The sequence below is a fragment of the Chiloscyllium punctatum genome, chromosome 13, assembly GCF_047496795.1.
Source record: "Chiloscyllium punctatum isolate Juve2018m chromosome 13, sChiPun1.3, whole genome shotgun sequence".
NCBI lineage: Eukaryota > Metazoa > Chordata > Chondrichthyes > Orectolobiformes > Hemiscylliidae > Chiloscyllium > Chiloscyllium punctatum.
The window spans coordinates 79500659-79519165 of record NC_092751.1 but is presented as its reverse complement, the minus strand read 5'-3'; the positions used below and the strand labels follow the sequence as shown (position 1 = coordinate 79519165).

The window sequence follows — 18507 nt, the reverse complement described above, 5'->3', positions numbered from 1 at the left end:
ACCCTCCACTCCCACACACCCTCCACTCCCACACACACCCTCCACTCCCACACACTCCCTCAACACTCACACACACCCTCCACACTCTCACACACCCTCCACTCCCACACACACCCTCCACACTCACACACATCCTCCACTCCCACACACCCTCCACTCCCACACACACCCTCCACACTCACACACCCCCTCCACTCCCACACACACCCTCAACACTCACACACACCCGCCACTCCCACACACACCCTCAACACTCACACACACCCTCAACACTCACACACACCCTCCACTCCCACACACACCCTCCACACTCACACATACCCTCCACTCCCACACAAACCCTCCACTCCCACACACACCCTCCACTCCCACACACCCTCCACTCCCACACACATCCTCCACTCCCACACACCCTCCACTCCCACACACACCCTCCACACTCACACACACCCTCCACTCCCACACACACCCTCCACTCCCACACACAACCTCCACTCCCACACACACCCTCCACACTCACACACACCCGCCACTCCCACACACACCCTCAACACTCACACACACCCTCAACACTCACACACACCCTCCACTCCCACACACACCCTCCACACTCACACATACCCTCCACTCCCACACAAACCCTCCACTCCCACACAAACCCTCCACTCCCACACACACCCTCCACTCCCACACACCCTCCACTCCCACACACCCTCCACACTCACACACACCCTCAACACTCACACACACCCTCCACACTCACACACACCCTCCACACTCACACACACCCGCCACTCCCACACACACACTCCACTCCCACACACCCTCCACACTCACACACACACCCTCAACACTCACACACACCCTCCACACTCACACACACACACCCTCCATATTCACACCCTCCACACACTACACACGCACATGCACCCTCCACGTTCACACACACATCCTCCACACTCCCACACGCACCATACATACACACATACACACACACACACACACACCCTCCACACACTACACACGCACATGCACCCTCCACGTTCACACACACACCCACCACACTCCCACACGCACCATACACACACACACACACACACACACACACACACAGTGGTTAGCACTGTTGCCTCACAGCGCCAGAGACCTGGGTTCAATTCCTGCCTCAGGCAACTGACTGTGTGGAGTTTGCACGTTCTCCCCGTGTCTGCGTGGGTGTGCTCCGGGTGCTCCGGTTTCCTCCCGCAGTCCAAAGATGTGCAGGTCAGGTGAATTGGCCACGCTGAATTGCCCGTAGTGTTAGGTAAGGGGTAAATGTAGGGGAATGGGTCTGGGTGGGTGGCGGGTCGGTGTGGGCTTGTTGGGCCGAAGGGCCTGTTTCCACACTGTAAGTAATCTAACCCTCCACACTCACACACTCTCCACACACACACACTCCACACTCACACATAACCTCCACACTCACACACACACACACACACTACATACACACACACACACACACACACCTTCCGCACTCTCTCTCACACACACACATTCCACACTGACACACATTCCACACACACACCCTCCACACTCACACACACACTCCACATTCACACTCTCCACTCCCACACACATCCTCCACTCCCACACACCCTCCACTCCCACACACACCCTCAACACTCACACACACCCTCCACTCCCACACACTCCCTCAACACTCACACACACCCTCCACACTCTCACACACCCTCCACTCCCACACACACCCTCCACACTCACACACACCCTCCACTCCCACACACATCCTCCACACTCACACATACCCTCCACTCCCACACAAACCCTCCACTCCCACACACACCCTCCACTCCCACACACCCTCCACTCCCACACACCCTCCACACTCACACACACCCTCAACACTCACACACACCCTCCACACTCACACACACCCTCCACACTCACACACACCCGCCACTCCCACACACACACTCCACTCCCACACACCCTCCACTCCCACACACCCTCCACTCCCACACACACCCTCCACACTCACACACACCCTCCACTCCCACACACACCCTCCACTCCCACACACACCCTCCACTCCCACACACACCCTCCACTCCCACACACACCCTCCACACTCACACACCCCCTCCACTCCCACACACACCCTCAACACTCACACACACCCGCCACTCCCACACACACCCTCAACACTCACACACACCCTCAACACTCACACACACCCTCCACTCCCACACACACCCTCCACACTCACACATACCCTCCACTCCCACACAAACCCTCCACTCCCACACACACCCTCCACTCCCACACACACCCTCCACTCCCACACACCCTCCACTCCCACACACCCTCCACTCCCACACACCCTCCACTCCCACACACCCTCCACACTCACACACACCCTCCACACTCACACACACCCTCCACACTCACACACACCCGCCACTCCCACACACACACTCCACTCCCACACACCCTCCACACTCACACACACACCCTCAACACTCACACACACCCTCCACACTCACACACACCCTCCACTCACACACACACCCTCCACTCCCACACACACCCTCAACACTCACACACACCCGCCACTCCCACACACATTCTCCACTCCCACACACACCCTCCACTCCCACACACACCCTCAACACTCACACATACCCTCCACACTCACACACACCCTCCACTCCCACACACACCCTCCACACACACACACACCCTCCACTCCCACACACACCCTCAACACTCACACACACACCCTCAACACTCACATACACCCTCCACACTCACACACACCCTCCACACACACCCTCCACTCCCACACACCCACCACACTCCCACACGCACCATACACACACACACACACACAGACACACACACACAGTGGTTAGCACTGTTGCCTCACAGCGCCAGAGACCTGGGTTCAATTCCTGCCTCAGGCAACTGACTGTGTGGAGTTTGCACGTTCTCCCCGTGTCTGCGTGGGTGTGCTCCGGGTGTTCCGGTTTCCTCCCGCAGTCCAAAGATGTGCAGGTTAGGTGAATTGGCCATGCTAAATTGCCCGTAGTGTTAGGTAAGGGGTAAATGTAGGGGAATGGGTCTGGGTGGGTGGCGGGTCGGTGTGGGCTTGTTGGGCCGAAGGGCCTGTTTCCACACTGTAAGTAATCTAACCCTCCACACTCACACACTCTCCACACACACACACTCCACACTCACACATAACCTCCACACTCACACACACACACACACACACTACATACACACACACACACACACACACACACACACACACACACACACACACACACACACACACACACACACACCTTCCGCACTCTCTCTCACACACACACATTCCACACTGACACACATTCCACACACACACCCTCCACACTCACACACACACTCCACATTCACACTCTCCACTCCCACACACATCCTCCACTCCCACACACCCTCCACTCCCACACACACCCTCCACTCCCACACACCCTCCACTCCCACACACTCCCTCAACACTCACACACACCCTCCACACTCTCACACACCCTCCACTCCCACACACACCCTCCACACTCACACACACCCTCCACTCCCACACACACCCTCCACTCCCACACACACCCTCCACACTCACACACACCCTCCACTCCCACACTCACCCTCCACACTCACACACACCCTCCACACTCACACACACCCTCCACTCCCACACACACCCTCCACACTCACACACACCCTCAACACTCACACACACCCTCCACACTCACACACACCCTCCACACTCACACACACCCTCCACTCCCACACACACCCTCCACACTCACACACACCCTCCACACACACCCTCCACTCCCACACACCCTCCACACTCACACACACCCTCCACTCCCACACACACCCTCCACACTCACATACCCCTCCACACTCTCACACACCCTCCACTCCCACACACACCCTCCACTCCCACACACACCCTCCACTCCCACACACACTCTCCACACACACACACACCCTCCACGCTCACACACACCCTCCACTCCCACACACACCCTCCACACTCACACACACCCTCCACGCTCACACACACCCTCCACTCCCACACACACCCTCCACTCCCACACACACTCTCCACACACACACACACTCCAAACACATGACACACCCACTCCCTCCACTCCCACACACACTCCACACTCACACACAGTCCACACACACTCCACACACACATACACCTTCCGCACTCTCACACACACACAGACACAGTCCACCCTCCACACTCACACACATTCCACACACACACACACACACCCTCCACACTCACACACACTCCACACACACACACCCTCAACACTCACACACACCCGCCACTCCCACACACACCCTCCACACTCACACACACTCTCCACACACACACACACTCCAAACACATGACACACACACTCCCTCCACTCCCACACACACTCCACACTCACACACAGTCCACACACACTCCACACACACATACACCTTCCGCACTCTCACACACACAGACACAGTCCACCCTCCACACTCACACACATTCCACACACACACACACACACCCTCCACACTCACACACACTCCACACACACACACCCTCCACATTCACACCCTCCACACACAAGCACCCTCTACACTCACACACACATGCACGCACACACACACCCTCCACACTCACACACACACACCCTCCATATTCACACCCTCCACACACACACACACACCCTCCACACTCACACACACACACCCTCCATATTCACACCCTCCACACACTACACACGCACATGCACCCTCCACGTTCACACACACATCCTCCACACTCCCACACGCACCATACATACACACATACACACACACACACACACACACACCCTCCACACACTACACACGCACATGCACCCTCCACGTTCACACACACACCCACCACACTCCCACACGCACCATACACACACACACACACACACACACACACACACACAGTGGTTAGCACTGTTGCCTCACAGCGCCAGAGACCTGGGTTCAATTCCTGCCTCAGGCAACTGACTGTGTGGAGTTTGCACGTTCTCCCCGTGTCTGCGTGGGTGTGCTCCGGGTGTTCCGGTTTCCTCCCGCAGTCCAAAGATGTGCAGGTTAGGTGAATTGGCCATGCTAAATTGCCCGTAGTGTTAGGTAAGGGGTAAATGTAGGGGAATGGGTCTGGGTGGGTGGCGGGTCGGTGTGGGCTTGTTGGGCCGAAGGGCCTGTTTCCACACTGTAAGTAATCTAACCCTCCACACTCACACACTCTCCACACACACACACTCCACACTCACACATAACCTCCACACTCACACACACACACACACACACTACATACACACACACACACACACACACACACACACACACACACCTTCCGCACTCTCTCTCACACACACACATTCCACACTGACACACATTCCACACACACACCCTCCACACTCACACACACACTCCACATTCACACTCTCCACTCCCACACACATCCTCCACTCCCACACACCCTCCACTCCCACACACACCCTCCACTCCCACACACCCTCCACTCCCACACACTCCCTCAACACTCACACACACCCTCCACACTCTCACACACCCTCCACTCCCACACACACCCTCCACACTCACACACACCCTCCACTCCCACACACACCCTCCACTCCCACACTCACCCTCCACACTCACACACACCCTCCACACTCACACACACCCTCCACTCCCACACACACCCTCCACACTCACACACACCCTCAACACTCACACACACCCTCCACACTCACACACACCCTCCACACTCACACACACCCTCCACTCCCACACACACCCTCCACACTCACACACACCCTCCACACACACCCTCCACTCCCACACACCCTCCACACTCACACACACCCTCCACTCCCACACACACCCTCCACACTCACATACCCCTCCACACTCTCACACACCCTCCACTCCCACACACACCCTCCACTCCCACACACACCCTCCACTCCCACACACACTCTCCACACACACACACACCCTCCACGCTCACACACACCCTCCACTCCCACACACACCCTCCACACTCACACACACCCTCCACGCTCACACACACCCTCCACTCCCACACACACCCTCCACTCCCACACACACTCTCCACACACACACACACTCCAAACACATGACACACACACTCCCTCCACTCCCACACACACTCCACACTCACACACAGTCCACACACACTCCACACACACATACACCTTCCGCACTCTCACACACACAGACACAGTCCACCCTCCACACTCACACACATTCCACACACACACACACACACCCTCCACACACACACACACTCCAAACACATGACACACCCACTCCCTCCACTCCCACACACACTCCACACTCACACACAGTCCACACACACTCCACACACACATACACCTTCCGCACTCTCACACACACACAGACACAGTCCACCCTCCACACTCACACACATTCCACACACACACACACACACACCCTCCACACTCACACACACTCCACACACACACACCCTCAACACTCACACACACCCGCCACTCCCACACACACCCTCCACACTCACACACACTCTCCACACACACACACACTCCAAACACATGACACACACACTCCCTCCACTCCCACACACACTCCACACTCACACACAGTCCACACACACTCCACACACACATACACCTTCCGCACTCTCACACACACAGACACAGTCCACCCTCCACACTCACACACATTCCACACACACACACACACACCCTCCACACACACACACACTCCAAACACATGACACACCCACTCCCTCCACTCCCACACACACTCCACACTCACACACAGTCCACACACACTCCACACACACATACACCTTCCGCACTCTCACACACACAGACACAGTCCACCCTCCACACTCACACACATTCCACACACACACACACACACCCTCCACACACACACACACTCCAAACACATGACACACCCACTCCCTCCACTCCCACACACACTCCACACTCACACACAGTCCACACACACTCCACACACACATACACCTTCCGCACTCTCACACACACACAGACACAGTCCACCCTCCACACTCACACACATTCCACACACACACACACACACACCCTCCACACTCACACACACTCCACACACACACACCCTCAACACTCACACACACCCGCCACTCCCACACACACCCTCCACACTCACACACACTCTCCACACACACACACACTCCAAACACATGACACACACACTCCCTCCACTCCCACACACACTCCACACTCACACACAGTCCACACACACTCCACACACACATACACCTTCCGCACTCTCATACACACAGACACAGTCCACCCTCCACACTCACACACATTCCACACACACACACACACACCCTCCACACTCACACACACTCCACACACACACACCCTCCACATTCACACCCTCCACACACAAGCACCCTCTACACTCACACACACATGCACGCACACACACACCCTCCACACTCACACACACACACCCTCCATATTCACACCCTCCACACACACACACACACCCTCCACACTCACACACACACACCCTCCATATTCACACCCTCCACACACTACACACGCACATGCACCCTCCACGTTCACACACACATCCTCCACACTCCCACACGCACCATACATACACACATACACCCACACACACACACACACACCCTCCACACACTACACACGCACATGCACCCTCCACGTTCACACACACACCCACCACACTCCCACACGCACCATACACACACACACACACACACAGTGGTTAGCACTGTTGCCTCACAGCGCCAGAGACCTGGGTTCAATTCCTGCCTCAGGCAACTGACTGTGTGGAGTTTGCACGTTCTCCCCGTGTCTGCGTGGGTGTGCTCCGGGTGTTCCGGTTTCCTCCCGCAGTCCAAAGATGTGCAGGTTAGGTGAATTGGCCATGCTAAATTACCCATGGTGTTAGGTAAGGGGTAAATGTAGGGGAATGGGTCTGGGTGGGTGGCGGGTCGGTGTGGGCTTGTTGGGCCGAAGGGCCTGTTTCCACACTGTAAGTAATCTAACCCTCCACACTCACACACTCTCCACACACACACACTCCACACTCACACATAACCTCCACACTCACACACACACACACACACACTACATACACACACACACACACACACACACACACACACCTTCCGCACTCTCTCTCACACACACACATTCCACACTGACACACATTCCACACACACACCCTCCACACTCACACACACACTCCACATTCACACTCTCCACTCCCACACACATCCTCCACTCACACACACCCTCCACACTCTCACACACCCTCCACTCCCACACACACCCTCCACACTCACACACACCCTCCACTCCCACACACACCCTCCACTCCCACACACATCCTCCACTCCCACACACATCCTCCACTCCCACACACCCTCCACTCCCACACACACCCTCCACACTCACACACACCCTCCACTCCCACACTCACCCTCCACACTCACACACACCCTCCACACTCACACACACCCTCCACACTCACACACACCCTCCACTCCCACACACACCCTCCACACTCTCACACACCCTCCACACTCACACACCCTCCACTCCCACACACACCCTCCACTCACAAACTCCCTCCACTCCCACACACACCCTCCACTCCCACACACACCCTCCACTCCCACACACACCCTCCACTCACAAACACCCTCCACTCCCACACACACCCTCCACACTCACACACACCCTCCACACTCACACACACCCTCCACACTCACACACCCCCTCCACTCCCACACACACCCTCCACACTCACACACACCCTCCACACTCACACACACCCTCCACACTCTCACACACACCCTCCACTCCCACACACACCCTCCACTCCCACACACACCCTCCACACTCACACACACCCTCCACTCCCACACACACCCTCAACACTCACACACACCCTCCACACTCACACACACCCTCCACTCCCACACACACCCTCAACACTCACACACACCCTCCACTCCCACACACACCCTCAACACTCACACACACCCTCCACTCCCACACACATCCTCCACTCCCACACACACCCTCAACACTCACACACACCCTCCACTCCCACACACACCCTCAACACTCACACACACCCTCCACACTCACACACACCCTCCACTCCCACACACACCCTCAACACTCACACACACCCTCCACTCCCACACACACCCTCAACACTCACACACACCCTCCACTCCCACACACACCCTCCACTCCCACACACACCCTCAACACTCACACACACCCTCCACTCCCACACACACCCTCCACTCCCACACTCACCCTCCACTCCCACACTCACCCTCCACACTCACACACACCCTCCACTCCCACACTCACCCTCCACACTCACACACACCCTCCACTCCCACACACACCCTCCACTCCCACACACACCCTCCACTCCCACACACACCCTCAACACTCACACACACCCGCCACACTCACACACACCCTCCACTCCCACACACACCCTCAACACTCACACACACCCGCCACACTCACACACACCCGCCACTCCCACACACACCCTCAACACTCACACACACCCTCAACACTCACACACACCCTCAACACTCACACACACCCTCCACACTCACACACACCCTCCACTCCCACACACACCCTCAACACTCACACACACCCTCAACACTCACACACACCCTCCACACTCACACACACCCTCCACTCCCACACACACCCTCAACACTCACACACACCCTCCACTCCCACACACACCCTCCACTCCCACACACACCCTCCACTCCCACACACCCTCCACTCCCACACACCCTCCACACTCACACACACCCTCCACTCCCACACACACCCTCCACTCCCACACACACCCTCCACACTCACACATACCCTCCACTCCCAAACAAACCCTCCACTCCCACACACACCCTCAACACTCACACACACCCTCCACTCCCACACACACCCTCCACTCCCACACACACCCTCCACTCCCAGACACCCTCCACTCCCACACACACCCTCCACACACACCCTCCACTCCCACACACACCCTCCACTCCCACACACACCCTCAACACTCACACACACCCTCCACTCCCACACACACCCTCCACTCCCACACACACCCTCCACACACACCCTCCACTCCCAGACACCCTCCACTCCCACACACACCCTCCACACACACCCTCCACTCCCACACACACCCTCCACTCCCACACACACACTCCACACTCACACACACTCTCCACTCCCACACACACCCTCCACACTCACATACCCCTCCACTCCCCCACACAGCGTCCACTCCCACACACACTCTCCACTCCCACACACACCCTCCACACTCACACACACCCTCCACACTCACACACACCCTCCACACTCACACACACCCTCCACACTCACACACACCCTCCACTCCCACACACACCCTCCACTCCCATACACACCCTCCACACTCACACACACCCTCCACACCCACACACACCCTCCACTCCCATACACACCCTCAACACTCACACACACCCTCCACACTCACACACACCCTCCACTCCCATACACACCCTCCACACTCACACACACCCTCCACACTCACACACACCCTCCACTCCCATACACACCCTCCACACTCACACACACCCTCCACACTCACACACACCCTCCACACTCACACACACCCTCCACTCCCACACACACCCTCCACTCCCATACACACCCTCCACACTCACACACACCCTCCACTCCCACACACACCCTCCACTCCCATACACACCCTCAACACTCGCACATACCCTCCACTCCCACACACACCCTCCACTCCCACACACACCCTCCACTCCCACACACACCCTCCACTCCCACACACACCCTCCACACTCACACACACCCTCCACTCCCACACACACTCCACACTCACACACAGTCCACACACACACCACACACACATACACCTTCCGCACTCTCACACACACACAGACACAGTCCACCCTCCACACTCACACACATTCCACACACACACACACACACACACACACACACCCTCCACACTCACACACACTCCACACACACACACATCCTCCACATTCACACCCTCCACACACAAGCACCCTCTACACTCACACACATATGCACGCACACACACACCCTCCACACTCACACACACACACCCTCCATATTCACACCCTCCACACACACACACACCCTCCACACTCACACACACACACCCTCCATATTCACACCCTCCACACACACACACCGTCCACACTCACACACACACACCCTCCATATTCACACCCTCCACACACTACACACGCACATGCACCCTCCACGTTCACACACACACCCTCCACACTCCCACACGCACCATACACACACACATACACACACACACACACACACACAGTGGTTAGCACTGTTGCCTCACAGCGCCAGAGACCTGGGTTCAATTCCTGCCTCAGGCAACTGACTGTGTGGAGTTTGCACGTTCTCCCCGTGTCTGCGTGGGTGTGCTCCGGGTGTTCCGGTTTCCTCCCGCAGTCCAAAGATGTGCAGGTTAGGTGAATTGGCCATGCTAAATTACCCATGGTGTTAGGTAAGGGGTAAATGTAGGGGAATGGGTCTGGGTGGGTGGCGGGTCGGTGTGGGCTTGTTGGGCCGAAGGGCCTGTTTCCACACTGTAAGTAATCTAACCCTCCACACTCACACACTCTCCACACACACACACTCCACACTCACACATAACCTCCACACTCACACACACACACACACACTACATACACACACACACACACACACACCTTCCACACTCTCTCTCACACACACACGCACTCACTCCACACACACATACACTCTCCACACACACACACACGCGCACACACACGCACACACACACACACCTTCCACACTGACACACATTCCACACACACACACTCCACACTCACACATAACCTCCACACTCACACACACACACACACACTACATACACACACACACACACACACACACCTTCCGCACTCTCTCTCACACACACACGCACTCACTCCACACACACATACGCTCTCCACACGCACACACACGCGCACACACACGCACACACACACACACCTTCCACACTGACACACATTCCACACACACACCCTCCATACACACATACCCTCCACACTCACACTCACACACACACACTACATACATACACACACACACACCTTCCACACTCTCTCTCACACACACACGCACTCACTCCACACACACATACACTCTCCACACACACACACACGCGCACACACACGCACACACACACACACCTTCCACACTGACACACATTCCACACACACACACTCCACACTCACACATAACCTCCACACTCACACACACACACACACACTACATACACACACACACACACACACACACCTTCCGCACTCTCTCTCACACACACACGCACTCACTCCACACACACATACGCTCTCCACACGCACACACACGCGCACACACACGCACACACACACACACATTCCACACTGACACACATTCCACACACACACCCTCCACACACACACACCCTCCACATTCACACCATCCACACTCCCACACACGCACGCACACACACCCTCCACTCCCACACACACCCTCAACACTCACACATACCCTCCACTCCCACACACACCCTCAACACTCACACACACCCGCCACACTCACACACACCCGCCACTCCCACACACACCCTCAACACTCACACACACCCTCCACTCCCACACACATCCTCAACACTCACACACACCCTCCACTCCCACACACATCCTCCACTCCCACACACACCCTCAACACTCACACACACCCTCCACTCCCACACTCACCCTCCACTCCCACACACACCCTCCACTCCCACACACACCCTCCACTCCCACACTCACCCTCCACACTCACACACACCCTCCACTCCCACACTCACCCTCCACACTCACACACACCCTCCACTCCCACACACACCCTCCACTCCCACACACACCCTCCACTCCCACACACACCCTCAACACTCACACACACCCGCCACACTCACACACACCCGCCACTCCCACACACACCCTCAACACTCACACACACCCTCCACACTCACACACATCCTCCACTCCCACACACACCCTCAACACTCACACACACCCTCCACTCCCACACACATCCTCCACTCCCACACACACCCTCCACGCTCACACACACCCTCCACTCCCACACACACCGTCCACTCCCACACACACCCTCCACACTCACACACACCCTCAACACTCACACACACCCTCCACTCCCACACACACCCTCCACACTCACACACACCCTCCACTCCCACACACACCCTCCACTCCCACACACCCTCCACTCCCACACACGCCCTCCACTCCCACACACACCGTCCACTCCCACACACACCCTCCACACTCACACACACCCTCCACTCCCACACACACCCTCAACACTCACACACACCCTCCACACTCACACACACCCTCCACTCCCACACACACCCTCCACTCCCACACACACCCTCCACACTCACACATACCCTCCACACTCACACACACCCTCCACTCCCACACACACCCTCCACACTCACACACACCCTCCACTCCCACACTCACCCTCCACACTCACACACACCCTCCACTCCCACACACACCCTCCACACTCAACACACCCTCCACTCCCACACACACCTTCCGCGCGCACACACACATCCTCCACACACACACCCCCTCCACATTCACACCCTCCACACACACACACCCCCTCCACATTCACACCTCCACACACACACACCCCCTCCACACTCACACACACTCCACACACACACATCCTTCACTCCCACATACACCCTCCACACTCACACACACACACTTCACTCCCACACACACCTTCCGCGCACACACACACCTCCACACACACACACCTTCCACATTCACACCCTCGACACACACACACCCTCCACACTCATACACACTCCACACACAAACACACACATACACACTCCACACACACACACCCACCACACACACACACCTTCCACATTCACACCCTCCACACACACACACACATCCTCCACACTCACACACACTCCAAACTCTCCACACACAAACACACACATACACACTCCACACACACACACCCTCCACACACACACCTTCCACATTCACACCCTCCACACTCACGCACACTCCACACACTCCACACACAAACACACACACACACACTCCACACACACACACACACCCTCCACACTCACACACACTACACACACACAAACACAAACAAACCCTCCACACTCACACACACACTCCACACATACACACCCTCCACATTCACACCCTCTGCACACACACCCTCCACACTCACTCACACTCCGCACACACACACCCTCCACACTCACTCACACTCCACACACACACACGCTCCACACATAATCACCCCACAGACACACACACATACACACACCCTCTGTCACCACACACACCCATCCACACGCAACCATCCATATACACAGATACATCCTCCACCCCTGCACACACGCACGCGCACACGCACGTCCACCCTTAAATGCAAACGTACTTGCCCTCCAACCCCCCACACGCACACTTACTTCACACCAAACACGTAACCTCCATCCCTACACACACACACGCACACACCCAACTCCATCACCCATACACACACCCTCTAACCCCCCTCACGCATACACAGACTTCATCCACCCCTGCACACATATCCCCTTCAACCCTACACAACTCTCCAACCCCCACCCACACATAAAGCCTCCATGCCCACACACACAAGCACCCACCCATTGTCCATCCACCCCCACACACACAAACACCCATCCTCCACCCCCATGCACACTGACAAATGCACACACACAAATTCGCCATCTCCACAAATCCGCACACAGACACCTCCACATACACACATATGTGCACAGACAAGTGTGCACACACACACACACACACACACACACACACACACACACACACACACACACACACACACACAGACACACACAGACACACACAACCACCACCCTGCAGACACACACAACAGCCAGAAACACACACCCTCTCCCAAACACACAAGTAGCTGATGAGAGTTGGCAGCTCGAACCCATCTCTTCCCAATGAAGTCAGTGCAAGTAACAAGTGAATGTAAATATGAGGCTAAGCCATACTCTCCCAATGGCCCTATGCTATTCACCAACTCGACAACCAATCAAAGGAACTGAGGTGACTGAGTCTAAGACCTTGAAGACCAAAGTTTTAAGGGAATTTTCAAGCAGTGTTGGAAAATCCTGTTGAGTTTCAGAATGCGTGGGGTGGGCCGGCATCAGCTGCATGGCAAGGGATCAATGTGTGAACTCACAGCAGGATTACAAAAGGTATGGAAACCTCACTGGTTGGGGAAATACACCCTGTTCTGTTTAACACCCAATCACTACGATAGGCCAAGCCAAACATTTATTGGAATGATTTTTTAATTGGATGTGAAGAGACATTATGTGGGATTGGAGGGGGATCGGGAGGCTGAGAGGATCATTACTGGAAATAGCCAATTGTACAGCTGCGAGCTGGTGGAATGAATATGGTAGAACAGTGCACAGTAGACACCCGCTCTCCCTGACCCACACACAGTGCTGGAATGACACATTCCCACTCTCCCTGACCCACACACAGTGGTGGAAAGGCACATTCCCACTCTCCCTGACCCACACACAGTGCTGGAATGACACATTCCCACTCTCCCTGACCCACACACAGTGCTGGAATGACACATTCCCACTCTCCCTGACCCACACACAGTGCTAGAAAGGCACATTCCCACTCTCCCTGACCCACACACAGTGCTGGAAAGGCACATTGCAACTCTCCCTGATTCACACACAGCCTTGGAAAGGCACATTCCCACTCTCCCTGATCCACACACAGTGGTGGAAAGGCACATTCCCACTCTCCCTGACCCACACACAGTGCTGGAAAGGCACATTCCCACTCTCCCTGATCCACACACAGTGGTGGAAAGGCACATTCCCACTCTCCCTGACCCACACACAGTGCTGGAAAGGCACATTCCCACTCTCCCTGATTCACACACAGTACTGGAAAGGCACATTCCCACTCTCCCTGACCCACACACAGTGCTGGAAAGGCACATTCCCACTCTCCCTGACTCACACACAGCACTGGAAAGTCACATTCCCACTCTCCCTGACCCACACACAGTGCTGGAATGACACATTCCCACTCTCCCTGACCCACACACAGTGCTGGAATGACACATTCCCACTCTCCCTGACCCACACACAGTGCTGGAAAGGCACATTCCCACTCTCCCTGACCCACACACAGTGCTGGAAAGGCACATTCCCACTCTCCCTGACCCACACACAGTGCTGGAAAGGCACATTCCCACTCTCCCTGATTCACACACAGTACTGGAAAGGCACATTCCCACTCTCCCTGACCCACACACAGTGCTGGAAAGGCACATTCCCACTCTCCCTGACACACACACAGTGCTGGAATGACACATTCCCACTCTCCCTGACCCACACACAGTGCTGGAATGACACATTCCCACTCTCCCTGACCCACACACAGTGCTGGAAAGGCACATTCCCACTCTCCCTGACCCACACACAGTGCTGGAAAGGCACATTCCCACTCTCCCTGACCCACACACAGTGCTGGAAAGGCACATTCCCACTCTCCCTGACCCACACACAGTGCTGGAAAGGCACATTCCCACTCTCCCTGACCCACATACAGTGGTGGAAAGGCACATTCCCACTCTCCCTGATTCACACACAGCCTTGGAAAGGCACATTCCCACTCTCCCTGACCCACACACAGTGCTGGAAAGGCACATTCCCACTCTCCCTGATTAACACACAGCCTTGGAAAGGCACATTCCCACTCTCCCTGACCCACACACAGTGCTGGAATGACACATTCCCACTCTCCCTGATCCACACACAGTGGTGGAAAGTCACATTCCCACTCTCCCTGACCCACACACAGCCTTGGAAAGGCACATTCCCACTGTCACTGATCCACACACAGTGCTGGAAAGGCACATTCCCACTCTCCCTGATTCACACACAGCCTTGGAAAGTCTCATTCCCACTCTCTCTGACCCACACACAGTGCTGGAATGACACATTCCCACTCTCCCTGACCCACACACAGTGCTGGAATGACACATTCCCACTCTCCCTGACCCACACACAGTGCTGGAATGACACATTCCCACTCTCCCTGATCCACACACAGTGCTGGAAAGGCACATTCCCACTCTCCCTGATCCACACACAGTGCTGGAATGACACATTCCCACTCTCCCTGACCCACACACAGTGCTGGAATAACACATTCCCACTCTCCCTGACCCACACACAGTGCTGGAATAACACATTCCCACTCTCCCTGATCCACACACAGTGGTGGAAAGGCACATTCCCACTCTCCCTGACCCACACACAGTGCTGGAATGACACATTCCCACTCTCCCTGACCCACACACAGTGCTGGAATGACACATTCCCACTCTCCCTGACCCACACACAGTGCTGGAATGACACATTCCCACTCTCCCTGAGCCACACACAGTGCTGGAACGACACATTCCCACTCTCCCTGACCCACACACAGTGCTGGAATGACACATTCTCACTCTCCCTGATCCACACACAGTGCTGGAATAACACATTCCCACTCTCCCTGACCCACACACAGTGCTGGAATAACACATTCCCACTCTCCCTGATCCACACACAGTGGTGGAAAGGCACATTCCCACTCTCCCTGACCCACACACAGTGCTGGAATGATACATTCCCACTCTCCCTGACCCACACACAGTGCTGGAAAGGCACATTCCCACTCTCCCTGACCCACACACAGTGCTGGAAAGGCACATTCCCACTCTCCCTGACCCACACACAGTGCTGGAATGACACATTCCCACTCTCCCTGATCCACACACAGTGCTGGAAAGGCACATTCCCACTCTCCCTGATTCACACACAGTGCTGGAATGACACATTCCCACTCTCCCTGACCCACACACAGTGCTGGAATGTCACATTCCCACTCTCCCTGACCCACACACAGTGCTGGAATGACACATTCCCACTCTCCCTGACCCACACACAGTGCTGGAAAGGCACATTCCCACTCTCCCTGACCCACACACAGTGCTGGAATGACACATTCCCACTCTCCCTGATTCACACACAGTGCTGGAAAGGCAAACAGCCCCTTTCTTTCTCGATGTTTTTTAGCTTGAACTATAACTGAGTTTATTCATGTTGAATGTT

The 18507-nt window shown here is 56.0% G+C and overlaps 1 protein-coding gene across 3 annotated transcripts in view; it reads left to right on the top strand.

Annotated features, from left to right (window-relative positions):
* Positions 1-18507, top strand: part of LOC140484561 (polyunsaturated fatty acid 5-lipoxygenase-like) — an 88924-nt gene that overhangs the window by 25816 nt on the left and 44601 nt on the right. The window lies entirely within an intron of this gene.